This window comes from Bubalus bubalis, chromosome 5 (assembly GCF_019923935.1).
Source record: "Bubalus bubalis isolate 160015118507 breed Murrah chromosome 5, NDDB_SH_1, whole genome shotgun sequence".
Classification (NCBI taxonomy): Eukaryota; Metazoa; Chordata; class Mammalia; order Artiodactyla; family Bovidae; genus Bubalus; species Bubalus bubalis.
In genome coordinates this window covers 9,929,894-9,945,766 of record NC_059161.1, presented here as the reverse complement: position 1 = coordinate 9,945,766, position 15,873 = coordinate 9,929,894, and positions in this window count along the sequence as shown.

Genomic DNA, 15,873 nt, shown 5'->3' with positions numbered 1-15,873 from the left:
ACAAACCTCCATCCATAGGTCTTCAAGCACTCTGCCTATATAATGGCTCATTGCAAAACAAGTGCTGAATGCTATTTTTACTTTTTATCTTTCTTTTTTGTAAAAATGAAAATGCCCTTTGGATTTCTTTAGGTTAGTAAAAAACAAGTACTAATGTAGGTCTTTAATAAAAGCAAAATTGTGTAAAGCAAACTTTCAAAAAGTAGGGGATACCAGTATGTGGAAATTAAACAACACAAATTTTGAACATCCATTTGGCCAAAGAAGAAATCTAAAGAGGAAATTAGAAATACCCTAAGATAGAGACTTCCCTGAGGGGTCCAGTGGTTAAAACACCATGCTCCCAATGCAGGGGGCATAGGTTTGATCCCTGGTTGGAGAGCTAACGTGCTGCAGTCCATGGGGTTTCAGAGAGTTGGACACAACTGAGTGACTGAACTGAACTGAACTGGGGAAGTAAGATCCCACATGCTTCACAGCATGTCCAAAAAAGAGAGAAAGAAATACCCCAAGATAAAAATGAAAATAATATACCAAATCTTATGGGCTGCAGCAAAATCAGTACTAAGAGAGAAATTCATAGCAACAAATACTTACATTAAAAAAGCAGAAAGATCTCAAATAAATGATCTAGCTTTACACTTCAAGGAGCTGCAAAGATAACAGACTAAGCCCAAAGTTAACATAAAGAAAGGATTGACAAAAATTTTAGCAGAAATAAACAAAATAGAAAATAGGAGAAAAGAGAAAAATCATGAAAATGAGGATTGATTTTTTTTTTTAAGATAAAACTGATGAATCCTTAGACTAAAGGAGAAAAAAGTGAAAGTGAAAGTCGCTCAGTCGCGTCCTATTCTTTGTGACCCTGTGGACTATACAATCCATGGAATTCTCCAGGCCAGAATACTGGAGTGGGTAGCCGTTCCCTTCTCCAGGGGGTCTTCCCAACCTAGGGATCGAATCAGGTCTCCCACAATGCAGGCGGATTCTTTATCATCTGAGCCATGAGGAAAGCCCAGAAAGAAGAAAAAGAAGACTCAAATAGATCTGTTTTTTAAAAAGATAAAATAAAAAATGAAAGAAATGTTACAACTCATGCTACAGAAATGAAAGAACTGTAAGAGACTACTCTGGACAATTATATGCCATCAAACTGAATTACCTAGAAGACATGGATAAATTCCTGGAAACGGACAATATACCAAGACTACATCATGAAGAAATAGAAAGTCTGAACAAACTTATGAATGGTATGGAGACTGAATCAATAATCAGAAATCTCCTAAAAAGTTTGATTTCATGGGTGAGTTCTACCAAACATTTAAAGAAATGAGTACCAATCCTTTTCAAACTCTCCCAAAAACTGAAGGTTAAGGAACACTTCCAAACTCATTTTATGAGGTGAGCATTACCCTGATGCCAAAGCCAGATGAAGACACCACAAGAAAAACAAAACTAAATGAAAATTTCCTAATAAATATAGATGCAAAAAATCCTCAATAAAATACTAACAAATCAGATCCAGCAGCACAAAAATACATCGATGCATATACAGTGAACTGAACTTTGACAAGAATGCCAAGAATAGACAATAGCAAAGGGATAGTCCCTTCAATAAATGATGCTGGGGAAACTGGATATCTACCTGTGAAAGAATGAAACTGGACCTGTCTCTTACCCCATACACAGAAATCAACTACAAGTTCAGTTCAGTCAGTTCAGTTACTCAGATGTGGCTGACTCTTTGCAACCCCATGAACTGCCGCATGCCAGGCTTCCCTGTCCATCACCAACTCCGGGAGTTTACCCAAACCCACGTCCATTGAGTCAGTGATGCCATCCAACCATCTCATCCTGTCATCCCCTTCTCCTCCTGCCCTCAATCTGTCCCAGCATCAGGGTCTTTTCCAATGAGTCAGCTCTTCACATCAGGTGGCCAAAGTATCAGAGTTTTAGCTTCAACATCAGTCCTTCCAATGAACACCCAGGACTGATCTTCTTTAGGATGGACTGGTCAGATCTCCTTGCAGTCCAAGGGACTCTCAAGAGTCTTCTCCAACACCACAGTTCAAAAGCATCAATTCTTCGGCACTCAGCTTTCTTCACAGTCCAACTCTCACATCCATACATGACTACTGAAAAAACCATAGTCTTGACTAGATGGACCTTTGTTGGCAAAGTAATGTCTCTGCTTTTTAATATGCTCTCTAGGTTGGTCATAACTTTTCTTCCAAGGAGCAAGCTTCTTTTAATTTCATGGCTGCAGTCACCATCTGCAGTGATTTTGGAGCCCCCCAAAATAAAGTCAGCCACTGTTTCCCCATCTATTTACCATGAAATGATGGGACCAGATGCCATGATCTTAGTTTTCTGAATGTTGAGCTTTAAGCCAACTTTTTTTTTTCACTCTCCTCTTTCACTTTCATCAAGAGGCTTGTTAGTTCTTTGTTTTCTGCCATAAGGGTTGTGTCATCTGCATATCTGAGGTTACTGATATTTCTCCTGGCAATCTTAATTCCATCTTGTGCTTCCTCCAGCCCAGCATTTCTCATGATGTACTCTGCATATAAGTTAAATAAGCAGGGTGACAATATACAGCCTTGACGGACTCCTTTCCCAATTTGGAACCAGTCTGTTGTTCCATGTCCAGTTCTAACTGTTGCTTCCTGACCTGCATACAGATTTCTCAAGAGTCAGGTCAAAGTGGCCTGGTATTCCCATCTCTTTCAGGATTTTCCACAGTTTGTTGTGATCCACACAGTCAAATGCTTTGGCATAGTCAATAAAGCAGAAATAGATGTTTTTCTGGAACTCTCTTGCTTTTTCGATGATCCAAAGGATGTTAGCAATTTGATCTCTGGTTCCTCTGCCTTTTCTAAAACCGGCTTAAACATCTGGAAGTTCACGGTTCCTGTATTGCTGAAGCCTGGCTTGAAGAATTTTGAGCATTACTTTACTAGCATGTGAGATGAATGCAATTGTGTAGTAGTTTGAGCACTCTTTGGCATTGCCTTTCTTTGAGATTGGAGTGATAACTGACCTTTTCCAGTCCTGTGGCCACTGCTGAGTTTTCCAAATTTGCTGGCATATTGAGTGCAGCACTCTCACAACATCACCTTTTAGGATTTGAAATAGCTCGGTGGCTGCGCGGCGCTGGAGCTGGGAGCGGCCAAGAGGAGCTACCCTACATCCTAGGTCAGCAGCAGCAGTCGAGAGAAGCTGCCCCACATCAACTCCAAAGGAAATAAATATGTAAGCCTAAGACCCTAAACTGTAAAACACCTAGAAGAAAACAGAGGGGGTAAGCTTCATGACATCAGTCTTGGCGATGATTTAAGGGATATGACACCAGAAGCACAGGCAGCAAAAACATACATACATACATACATACATATATATATATATATACACACACACACACACACACAACTACGTCAAACTAAAAAGCTTCTTCACAGCAAAGGAAACGATCAAGAGAGTAAAAAGGCAAACTGCAGCATGGGGGAAAATATCTGCAAACCATACATCTGATAAAGAGGTTAATCTGTAAAATATGTGTGATAGTTAATTGTGTCCACTTGACTGGGCTAAGAGATGCCTAGATAACTGGTATAACGTCATTTTCTGGGTGTGTCTGTGAGAGTGTTTCTGGGAGAAATTAGTATTATAATCAGTAGAGTGAGTAAAGAAAATTCTGGGCAGGCATCATCCAATCCATGGAGGGCCTGATTAGATCAAAAATATGGAAGAGTGACTTCTCTCTCTTCTTGAGCTGGGACATCCATTTGCTCCTGCCTTTCGACTTCAGAGCTCCTGGTTCTCAGACCTTTGGACTCAGAGTGAATTATACACCAACTTTACTGGTTCTCCAACTTGCAGATGGCAGATTGTGAGACTTCTTGGCTTCCATAACCATGTGAGTCAATTCGTATAATAAATCTCCTCTTATATACTTATCTTTATATCTATTGGTGCTGTTTCCTTGGAGAATCCTAATACAACATATAAAGAATTCCTAAAACTCAATGTTAAAAAAACTAACAACCTGGTTAAAAAGTAGGCTAAGGATTTGAATAAGCACTGTTTTATAGAAGACATAAAAATAGCTAACAGATAACGAAAAAATGCTCAATATCACTAACCATTAAGGAAATACATATTGAAACTACAATAAGCTATCCCCTCATGCCTTTCTGAATGGTTATTATTTTTTTAGAAAAGTCAAATGTTGGTGAGGATGTGGGATAAATGGAACTTTTGCATACTGTTGGTAGGAATGCCAAATGGTACAGCTGCTATGGAAAACAGCACAGAGGTTCCTCAAAAAATTCACAATAGAACTACCATATGATCCAGCAATCCCACCTCTGGGTCTCCTAAAAAATCGAAATCAGGATCTCAACGAGCTATTAGCACTCCTGTGTTCACTGGAGAACTATTCACAGTAATCAAGATGTGGAAACAACCTAACTTTGCTCATAGACAGATAACTGGATAAAGAAAATGTGACCCATATACATATGTAATGCAATACTGTTCAACCTTAAGAGAAATTTTCTGCAATCTGCGACAGCGTGGATGAACCTTAGAGCACCATGCTGAGTAAAACGTCAGTCACAGAAAGACAAATACTACTGTATGACCTTCATTAATATGAGGTATCTAAAATAGTCATACTTACAGAATCAAAGAGTGGAGTGATGATTGTCAGGAGTTGGAATAAGGGAAAGTGAGGAGTTATGTATCAACAGGCATAAAGTGAGTGAAACAAGATTAATAGATTCTAGAGATCCGCTGTCCAATAAAAAGAACTGACTCATTGGAAAAGATCCTGATGCTGGAAAGATTGAAGGCAGGAGGAGAAGGGGACGACAGAGGATGAGACGGTTGGATGGCATCACCAACTCAATGGACGTGAGTTTGAGTGAACTCCGGGAGCTGGTGATGGACAGGGAGGCCTGGCGTACTGCAATTCATGGAGTCACAAAGAGTCGGGCATGACTGAGAGACTGAACTGACTGACGGTACAGTATTGTATCTATAGTCATTAATAATGTATGCTTAGACTTTTGTTAAGAGCACAGGTTTCATGTTGTGTTCTGGCCACAATCAAAACTGTAAACGAGTTGTTTTTTTGGCTGTGCAGGTCTTTGTTGCTGCGTGAGGGCTTTCTCCAGTGGCGGTGAGAGGAGGCCCCTCTCTAGTTACAGTCTGAAGGCTGCTCACTGTGGTGGTGTCTCTTGGCTCCCGGGCTCTAGAGCACAGGCTCAACAGTTGTGGCAAATGGCCTTAGTGCTCTGGAGGCACTTGGGATCCTTCTGACCCAGGGGTTGAACCCACGTCTCTTGCACTGGCAGACAAATTCTTTACCACTGAGCCACCAGGGAAGCCTGAAACGACTTTATAAATGTAATTTTCAGTTGTTGGAATCTTGTATTTTCTCCATCCAAAAGTTCTGAGGCTCTCTGCTATATAAGAAGAGCACTTAAATCAATAGAAAAAGTAGTTAACTTGGATGTGGCGAGAAAATCTATAGCCATAGGAGCTTATAGCTAATAACTGTGACTCATTGCTCTCCCCAATCCCATCAAATTCAAAAGCATATATTAAAACTTCAGTTAAACTAGCTAAAGGGTCTCCTGTGTGTCATCTACTTATGAGCAGAACCAATTAATAGTCTTTGTTGAACTGGCTGAAGCTTCTCAGTGTTAAATTCATTTTGTGAATACAGTAGAAATAAAATATTCTTAAACACTTTAGAAACTGACAAATAGAAAAGCTGTTCAAGTCCAATGCTTTTTTTAGATCTCTGCTTTCTAAAAATCAACTGACCAGCTAACTGAAATGTTAGCATGTGAAACCAATTCTGCTTGCGCTTCCACTTCTCTTCCAGATCGTGAGCTCCATCAGTGAGAAACTGTGTCATTTCCTATCTGAAACCTTAGACCTTACAAAACAAAGACAGCACCCATTAAATTCTTGAGTGAATTTGAATGACTAGCAAATAGATACAAAAGTGAATTATTATCACCAGTATTTTGGATTCAATTAAATAAGTTTGTCTACTCCTATCCTCTCTCCTACAATCTCTACTTCACACCCTTGAATAAGCATGGTTTGATTTTGCCTATATGCTTGGTGTGTTTGAGTATACAGTATGAATGTTTCCGTGGGGTACGCACCTCACAAACTCGCCTTCTCTTCTGTCTCTAGTTTAGGATCAGGAAGACGTAAAAGGCAGTCATAACTTTCCTGCACCTTCCATAAATTATGTTTTACATAATTTATATGTCGATTAAATATTTTCCTCAGGATATATGATTCCTTTATATTGAATTTATAATTTCATACAATTAATTAGTAGAGGGAAAAGATAAACATGAAAGTACTTTTAAAAGAGGGCATTGGTGGCACTCCCCTAAAGGTCCAGTGGTTAAGAATATACCTGCCAATGCAGGGGACACAGGTTCGATCCCTGGTCCAGGAAGATTGCACATTCTGCAGGGCAGTTAAGCCCATACGCCACAACTACTGAGCATCCACGCCCAGAGCCTGTGCTCTGCAAGAGAAACCATTGCAGTGAGAATCCCACGCACCGCAACCAGAGAGTAGCCCTTGCTCACCGCAGAGAGAAAGTGTGCAGGCAGCAAAGAAGACCCAGCTCAGTCAAAAATAAAGAAATTAAAATGATTTCTTAAAAAAAAGAGGGCAGTGGCATAGGATGGGCAAATATCAGACCACCAACAGTAAACATTCTACGGGAGTTGAGGCAGGAACACAGCCTGAGCATGGACTTGGGAAACCTGGGTTCTAGGCCTGCTGCCCCTCTGACTAGCTGGGAGAACTATACTGGTCCCTGGGTCCTTGTTTGTGTCCTCATCTGGAAAATGAGGGGGCTCAGTGACCTTTAAGATTCCTTCTAATTCTGTGGTTCCATGTGTCACGTGGCTTTTAAATAACAGAGTACTTGAATCGCCAAAACTTAAGCCTTAAGCCTTTTTTGTTTTGTTCTATTGTGCCTTCACCACATCGTTGTGATGTAAACATGAGTTTTCAGAATTTCCATTTTTCAAATGGGAGTCTGAGCCGGGTGACTTTGGGTCATATGATAGATTGCCTAACCTCATTTTAGACAGCTTCCTTAGATCATCAGATGTTTAAGAGAAAAACAATCTAGTCTCTTCAAGACAAGAGAGCTTATTCTATACCACTGTTATGTTGGTCTCATCAGCTATCCCCTAGCTTTTCCAGTCACATTAAATTGAGTAACCCCACATTTCACAGTTCCCCCACCAGCCTCTGTTATTTGCAGTGATCTCTAGAACAACTGCCAAGTGAAAATCCCCATGCATGCTTCATAGGATGAGTTCCTATCATAAATCCGCCTTTTCACAAGGAACTCCCTAGTTTTGCCCCCTAGAGCACTCTTCCAGATTCTTAAAGTTTACCTACTCCTTCTCCACCCTGAATCCGCCTGCAATGCAGGAGACACTGATTCAATTCCTGGGTCAGGAAGATCCGCTGGAGAAGGAATAGGCTACCCATTCCAGTATTCTTGGGCTTCTCTTGTGGCTCAACTGGTAAAGAATCCACCTGCAATGCAGGAGACCTGGGTTCCATCCCTGGATTGGGAAGATCCCCTGAAGAAGGGAAAGCCTACCCACTCCAGTATTCCAGCCTGGAGAATTCCATGGGATGTATAGATCATGGATATCAAAGAGTCAGACACGACTGAGCGACTTTCACTTTCACCTTCTCCACCCTAAACACTGGATCACTACTCCTTCCATTAGCATTTTAAAAGTTTTGAGGGATGGACCATTCATGGGGTTCTCAAGGCAAGAATACTGAAGTGGTTTGCCATTCTCTTCTCCAGTGGACCATGCTTTGTCAGAACTCTCCACCATGACCTGTCCGTCTTGGGTGGTTCTACACTGCATGGCTCATAGTTTCACTGAGTTAGACAAGGCTGTGGTCCATGTGATCAGATTGGCTAGTTTTCTGTGATTGTGGTTTTCAGTCTGTCTGCCCTCTGATGGAGAAGGATAAGAGGTTTACGGAAGCTTCCTGGTGGGAGAGACTGACTGAGGCAGAAACTGGTTCTTGTTCTGATGGGCAGGGCCATGCTCAGTAAATCTTTTATCCAATTTTCTGTTGATGGGCAGAGCTGTGTTCCCTCCCTGTTGTTTACCTGGGGCCAAACTATGGTGGAGGTAATGAGGATAATGGGGACCTCCTTCAAAAGGTCCCATGATGCACTGCTGCAGTCAGTGCCCCCGACCGTGCAGCAGGCCACTGCCGACCCACGCCTCCCCAGAAACTCCTGGACACTCATGGGCAAGTCTGGGTCACTCTCTTGTGGGGTCACTGCTCCTTTCTCCTGGGTCCTGGTGTGCACATGGTTCTGTTTGTGCCCTCCAAGAGTCTGTTTCCCTAGTCCTGTGTAAGTTCTGGCAGCTCTATTGTGGGGTTAATGGCAACCTCCTCCAAGAGGGGTTATGCCATTCCCAGGTCTGCTGCACCCAGAGCCCCTGCAGCAGGCCATTGCTGACCCGTACCTCCTCAGGAGACCCTCAAACACTGTTCTGGCTCAGTCTTTGTGAGGTCTCTAGGTCCTGGTGCACACACAGTTTGTTTGAGCCCTCTGAGTGTCTCTGGCAGGTATGGGATTTGATTCTAAATGTGATTTTGCCACTCTACCATCTTGCTGGGGCTTCTCCTTTGCTTTTGGACATGGGACATTTTTTTTGGTGGGGTCCAACATTCTCCTGTCTATGGTTGTTCAGCAGTGAGCTGTAATTTTGGAGTTCTCACAGGAGAAGATGAGCACACATCCTTCTACTCTGACATCTTGGAGTCAACCAAGTTGCGACAAAATGTGGTCCACTGAAAGAGGGAATGGCAAACCACTTCAGTATTCTTGCCTTGAGAACCCCATGAACAGTAAGCAAAGGCAAAATGATAGGATACTGAAAGAGGAACTCCCCAGGCTGGTAGGTGCCCAATATGCTACTGGAGATCAGTGGAAAAATAACTCCAGAAAGAATGAAGGGATGGAGCCAAAGCAAAAACAACACCCGGTTGTGGATGTGACTGGTGATGGAAATAAAATCTGATGCTATAAAGAGCAATATTGCATAGAAACCTGGAATGTTAGGTCCATGAATCAAGGTAAATTGGAAGTGATCAAACAGGAGATGGCAAGAGTGAACATTGATATTTTAGGAATCAGCGAACTAAAATGGACTGGAATGGGTGAATTTAATTCAGATGACCATTATATCTGCTACTGTGGACAAGAATCCCTTAGAAGAAATGGAGTAGCCATTATAATCAACAAAAGAGTCCAAAGTGCAGTCTTGGATGCAGTCTCAAAAACAACAGAATGATCTCTGTTTGTTTCCAAGGCAAACCATTCAATATCACGGGGATCCAAGCCTATGCCCCAACCAGTAATGCTAAAGAAGCTGAAGTTGAACGGTTCTATGAAGACCTTCAAGACCTTCTAGAACTAACACCCAAAGAAGATGTCCTTTTCATTATAGGGGACTGGAATGAAAAAGTAAGAAGTCAAGAAACATCTGAAGTAACAGGCAAATTTGGCCTTGGAGTACAAAACAAAGCAGGTCAAAGGCTACAGAGTTTTTCCAAGAGAATGCACTGGTGGTCATAGCAAACACCGTCTTCCAACAACACAAGAGAAGACTCTACACATGGACATCACCAGATGGTCAACACCGAAATCAGATTGATTATATTCTCTGCAGCCAAAGAGGGAGAAGCTCTATACAGTCAGCAAAAACAAGACTGGGAGCTGACTGTGGCTCAGATCATGAACTACTTATTGTCAAATTCAGACTTAAAATGAAGAAAGTAGCGAAAACCATTAGACAATTCAGGTATGACCTAAATCAATTCCCTTATGATTATACAGTGGAAGTGACAAATAGACTCAAGGGATTAGATCTGATAGAGTGCCTGAAGAACTATGGGCAGAGATTCATGACACTGTACAGGAGGCAGTGATCGAAACCATCCCCAAGAAGAAGAAATGCAAAAAGGCAAAATGGTTATCTGAGGAAGCCTTACAAATAGCTGAGAAAAGAAGCAAAAGGCAAAGGAGAAAAGGAAAGATATATCCATTTGAATGCAGAGTTCCAAAGAATAGCAAGGAGAGATAAGAAAGTCTTCCTCAGTGATCAGTGCAAAGAAATAGAGGAAAACAATAGAATGGGAAAGACTAGAGATCTCTTCAAGAAAATTAGAGATACCAAGGGAACATTTCATGAAAAGATGGGCACAATAAAGGACAGAAATAATATAGACCTAACAGAAGCAGAAGATATTAAGAAGAGGTGGCAACAATACACAGAAGATCTGTACAAACAAGATCTTCATGACCCAGATAACTGTGATGGTGTGATCACTCACCTAGAGCCAGACATCCTGGAATTCAAAGTCAAGTGGGCCTTAGGAAACATCACTACAAACAAAGCTAGTGGAGGTGATGGAATTCCAGTTGAGCTATTTCAAATCCTGAAAGATGATGCTGTGAAAGTGCTGCACTCAATATGCCAGCAAATTTGGAAAACTCAGCAGTGGCCATGGGGCTGGAAAAGGTCAGTTTTCATTCCAATCCCAAAGAAAGGCAATGCCAATGAATGCTCAAACTACCACACAATTGCACTCATCTCACACACTAGCAAAAATGCTCAAAATTCTCCAAGCCAGGCTTCAGCAATATGTGAACGGTGAACTTCCCAATGTTCAAGCTGGATTTAGAAAAGGCAGAGGAACCAGATATCAAATTGCCAACATCTGCTGGATCACTGAAAAAGCAAGAGAGTTCCAGAAAAACATCTATTTCTGCTTTATTGACTATGCCAAAGCCTTTGACTGTGTGGATCACAACAAACCGTGGAAAATTCTTCAAGAGATGGAATACCAGACCACCTGACCTGCCTCCTGAGAAATCTGTATGCAGGTCAAGAAGCAAAAGTTAGAACTGGACATGGAACAGCAGACTTGTTCCAAATCAGGAAAGGAGTCCATCAGGGTTGTATATTGTATATTGTATATTGTCACCCTGCTTATGTAACTTATATGCAGAGTACATCATGAGAAACGCTGGGCTGGAAGAAGCACAAGCTGGAATCAAGATTGCCGGGAGAAATGTCAATAACCTCAGATATGCAGATGATACCACCCTTATGGCAGAAAGTAAAGAAGAACTAAAGAGCCTCTTGATGAAGGTGAAGGAGGAGAGTGAAAAAGTTGGCTTAAAGCTCAACATTCAGAAAACTAAGATCATGGCATCTGGTCCCATCACTTCATGGCAGATAGATGGGGAAACAGTGGAAACAGTGACAGACTTTATTTTGGGGGGCTCCAAAATCACTGCAGATGGTGACTGCAACCATGAAATTAAAAGATGCTTGCTCCTTGGAAGAAAAGCTATGATCAAGCTAGACAGCATGTTAAAAAGCAGAGACATTAATTTGCTAACAAAGATCCATCTAGTCAAAGCTATGGTTTTTCAGTAGTCATGTATGGATGTGAGAGTTGGACTATAAAGAAAGCTGAGCGCCGAAGAATTGATTCTTTTGAACTGTGTGGTGGAGAAGACTCTTGAGAGTCCCTTGGATAGCAAGGAGATGCAACCATCCTAAAGGAGACCAGTCCTGAATATTCATTGGAAGGACTGATGCTGAGGCTGAAACTCCAATACTTTGGCCACCTGATGCAAAGAACTGACTCATTGGAAAAGCCCTGATTCTGGGAAAGATCGAAGGCAGGAGGAGAAGGGCATGACAGAGGATGAGATGGTGGGATGGCATCACTGACTCAATGGACATGATTTTGAGTAAACTCCGGGAGTTGGTGATGGACAGGGAGGCCTGGCCATGCTGCAGTCCATGGGGTCACAAAGAGTCAGACACAACTGAGAAACTGAACTGAACTGAACTGAAGCCAATAATCCAAATACAGAGTTGTCTAAGAGATGTAGTATGTTACTACAGGTTTTGTTTTAAATAAAACGGCACTCTCCTCCTTAGTCCCAGCTAACAGAGGCCTCCGCCCTGGATCCTAGGTTTCAGTGAAAGTGAAAGTGAAGTCGCTCAATCATGTCCGACTCTTTGCGACCCCGTGGACAGTAGCTTGCACCAGGCTCCTCCATCCATGGGATTTTCTAGGCAAGAGTACTGGAGTGGGTTGCCATTTCCTTCTCCAGGGAATCTTCCCAACCCAGGGATCTAACCCAGGTGTCCCGCATTGTAGACAGATGCTTTACCGTCTGAACCACCAGGGAAGTCAGAGGGTGTTGCAAACACACACTGTGCTAATGAATCCCCGAGCACCTCTATCTCAATATCTGGTGCTCAGCATAACCTACTGTAGCCTATAACCCTACATATCTGCTCTGGTGACCAACACAATCCCAGGGAAACACCTCATCGCATCTCCTGCTAGAAATTTTGTCAGTTACTGCCCCGAACATCGGAGTGAGGTATTCAGTTGAGTATGAGGAGATTTGAGCACAAGCAGTAAATTCATTAGGTAATAGAAAATAAATTCACTTGTCAAATCCTTCTTCTCAAATATCATGAATACAATAGTTTGGGGGTTTTTTGGCTGCACTGGGTCTTCGTTTCAGTCCTAGGGCTAGTTGCAGTGCCCGGGCTCCAGAGCACACAGACTCAGTTACAGCACATGCAGGCTTAGTTGCTCTGAGGCATGTAGAATCTTACTTCCCTTACCAGGAGTCAAACCTGCAACCCCTGCTTTGGAAAGTGGATTCTTGATCATCAGACCACTAGGGAAGTCCCTACAATAGATTCTTGAAGAAAAAATACTCTTTCTTTCCACTCCAGATCCTGAATCCTTCTTTCCAGAGGTAATGCTTTTGAGTTTTTGCCACAATTCCTCTTTTTCATATAAGCCATATACAACCATTTACATAGTGTTTATATTGTAGTTATTATAAGTAATCTTGAGATGATGTAAAGAACATGAGAGGATATACATAGGATGTATGCAAATACTACACCACATAATATCCATGAATTTTGGTATCTATGGGCAGCCCTGGAACCCGTCAGCGTGGATACTGAGGGATGACTGTATGTCTATATTACTCATCCAGCATTGTTAGCTAATCAACAGAACACCTAGGTATATCCCTAATCAGGAAATTCTGTTGTCTTTCATACTTTGCCCATATGAAAACCATAGCTTTCACCTACTTTTTCAACTTGGATGTTGTATTAGTCAGCTTGGATTGTCGTAAGATACCACAGACTAGGTGGCTTAGACAACGCTTATTTTCTCCTGGTTTTGGAGGCTGAAAGTCTAAGGTCAAGGTGCCACGGGGTTGGTTTCTGAGGAGGCTTCTCTTTTTGGTTTGCATATAGCTGCATATAGCTTGCTGTGTCCTCACATGGCCTTTCTTCCGTGCACATGCAGTAAGATTTCTGATGTCTCTTCCTCTTATAAGCACACCATTCTTAGATTAGGACCGCATTCTCTTGACCTGTTTAATTACCTCCTTAAAGGCCCTATCTCCAAATATAGTCATACTGAGGGTTAGTGCTTCAAAATGTGAATTTAGTAGGGGATACAATTCAGTCCATCAGAGGTGCAATATATGAAGGTGTATTTGTCGAGGCAGAAACATAGAACATGCTTTACTTAACAGTTTTTTAGCTTAATTTAGATACTTAGACATATGGCTTGTGGTTCTCCATTTATACTTTTGACCTTGATCATACAAACATAAGAAACAGGCCTGAAACAAAGAATATGCTACAATTTGTGGCTAAGAGTGGCTTTCATCAAACCCAAGGGGTATTTCCAGAAGAATTTGTCAATGAATAAAGTTGTCTTTCAATGGGATGAGCTATATGATGCAGTAAACTCCCTGTTGGGGCTTCCTGGTAGCTCAGATTTTGGTAAAGAATCCGCCCGCAATGTTGGAGACCTGGGTTCAGTCCTTGGATGGGAAGATTCCAGGAAAAGGGAATGGCAACCCATTCCAGTATTCTTGCCTGGAGAATTTCCATGGACAGAGGAGCCTGGCGAGTTATAGCCCATGGGTGGCAAAGAGTCGAACATGACTGAGCAGCTAACACCTTCATTTTCAAACTCCTTGTCACAAGACCTATTAAAGCAGACTAAATGGCAGAAATGTTGGGAATTGATGCCCACACAGAGTAGAAGGTTAACTAGTTGATTGCCAAGACCCCTCCCAATTTTAAAATCCTGCACAGACTTTTTTTCTAGACATACAGGCTCTCTTCCTTAGCTATATCTTTTCAAAAACATTAGCTTTTCAGTGCTGAAATCAGAGAAGTTTTTCTACGGTTGTTAGTTTCTTCAGAACATTTGGCTTAATGTCAGCCACAGTTTTTGAGTTGCATATGCTTTCAAAGACAAGAAGATTTTTGGCATCAAATATTTCAGGTTAAGTAGTAAAGCCATGGCTTAATAAAAACAAAACAAAATGCATTGCTTTCTGTAAGGGTAACTCAGATATCTAACATCTAAATAAGGTATTTGCTTCCCATAAAGTCACCATCATGAGAGGACATTACAACAGAAAAGACCATTCTCCAGAAAATAGCTCATAAACACATATGTGGGGAACTTGAATGTATTATTTAGCAAGAACTAACAGTGGAAAGGCTGGAATTACTGATGGTCCTTGCTACCCCAGAGAGCTTTTTTTAGTAATGAGAATTTTCCTAATTTGCACAGGAATGGGGAAAACAATTGTGTTGTACTATGAACTGTAAAGTATGAAAAGACCTTAGTGGTAGGTCCCCTAGTCCTTTCAACTTATCTTACTAGTAAGGAAACATGCTCGGAGAGGAGTCACACAGCTAGTTACTAATGAAACCAAGACTAGATCACTGGTCTCCTACTCCCAGTCCAGTATTTGTTCCATATGCTACAGAGGCATGGCCAGTTCATTAAATAATTTTGAACCTGAAGTGAAAGTGTTAGTTGCTTTGTCATGTCCAACTCTTTGTGACCCCATGGACTGTAGCCCACCACGCTCCTCTGTCCGTGGAATTCTCCAGGCAAGAATACTGGAGTGGGTTACCATTTCCTTCTTCTGTGGATCTTCCCAACCCAGGGATTGAACCTGGGTCTCCTGCATTGCAGCCAGATTCTTTACCACTGAGCCACCAGGAAAGCCCATTTTGAACCCGGACTCCCAATATTAAGGATCAAAAGCATACTGGATAGAAAAATGGCCTTTTTTCTAAGCAAAATAAAATTTACCTAACAAAGTACCTAATGTTGTGATGATCATTTCTGTTTCTGAGTTCTATTATTCTAGGTATTGAATCATATGAATAGTCCAGAATTCTCTGACTAGAGGACCATCAATTTCTCTCTCTCTTTCAACAAGTTGACATTCAAATTCTTCATCCCTCTTCTTTCAGTCACTGTTTATTCTTTCTTTATAAAAAAAACAAAAGCAAACAAAAAACCTGTAGACATACAGAACCCTTTTCAACAAAATGTTCTGATACATAACAGCACTTAAATCAGAAAATTCTGTTTGAAGTTTAATATAGAGGGCTCCAAAGGAAATCCCTTGAAGATAAACATATACATATCCAAAAATATAGGAAAAGTACAAAACTTCCAGTGGAAAAAAAAAAAGAGTTGGAAGCCATAAAAGGTAACTTCATTTGCGAAACTGTGGAGGGAACTGAAACACAAAGGAAAAAGCACCAAAAACTGGAACTTAAATCCTCCTAGAAGGGGAGTGAGGCAGACCAATGCTGAAGGCTCAGAGTGATAAAAGCAGAAAACCCAAAACAGGAAATGAAAGTCAAGTGACCAAAGACAAAGGGAAATTAA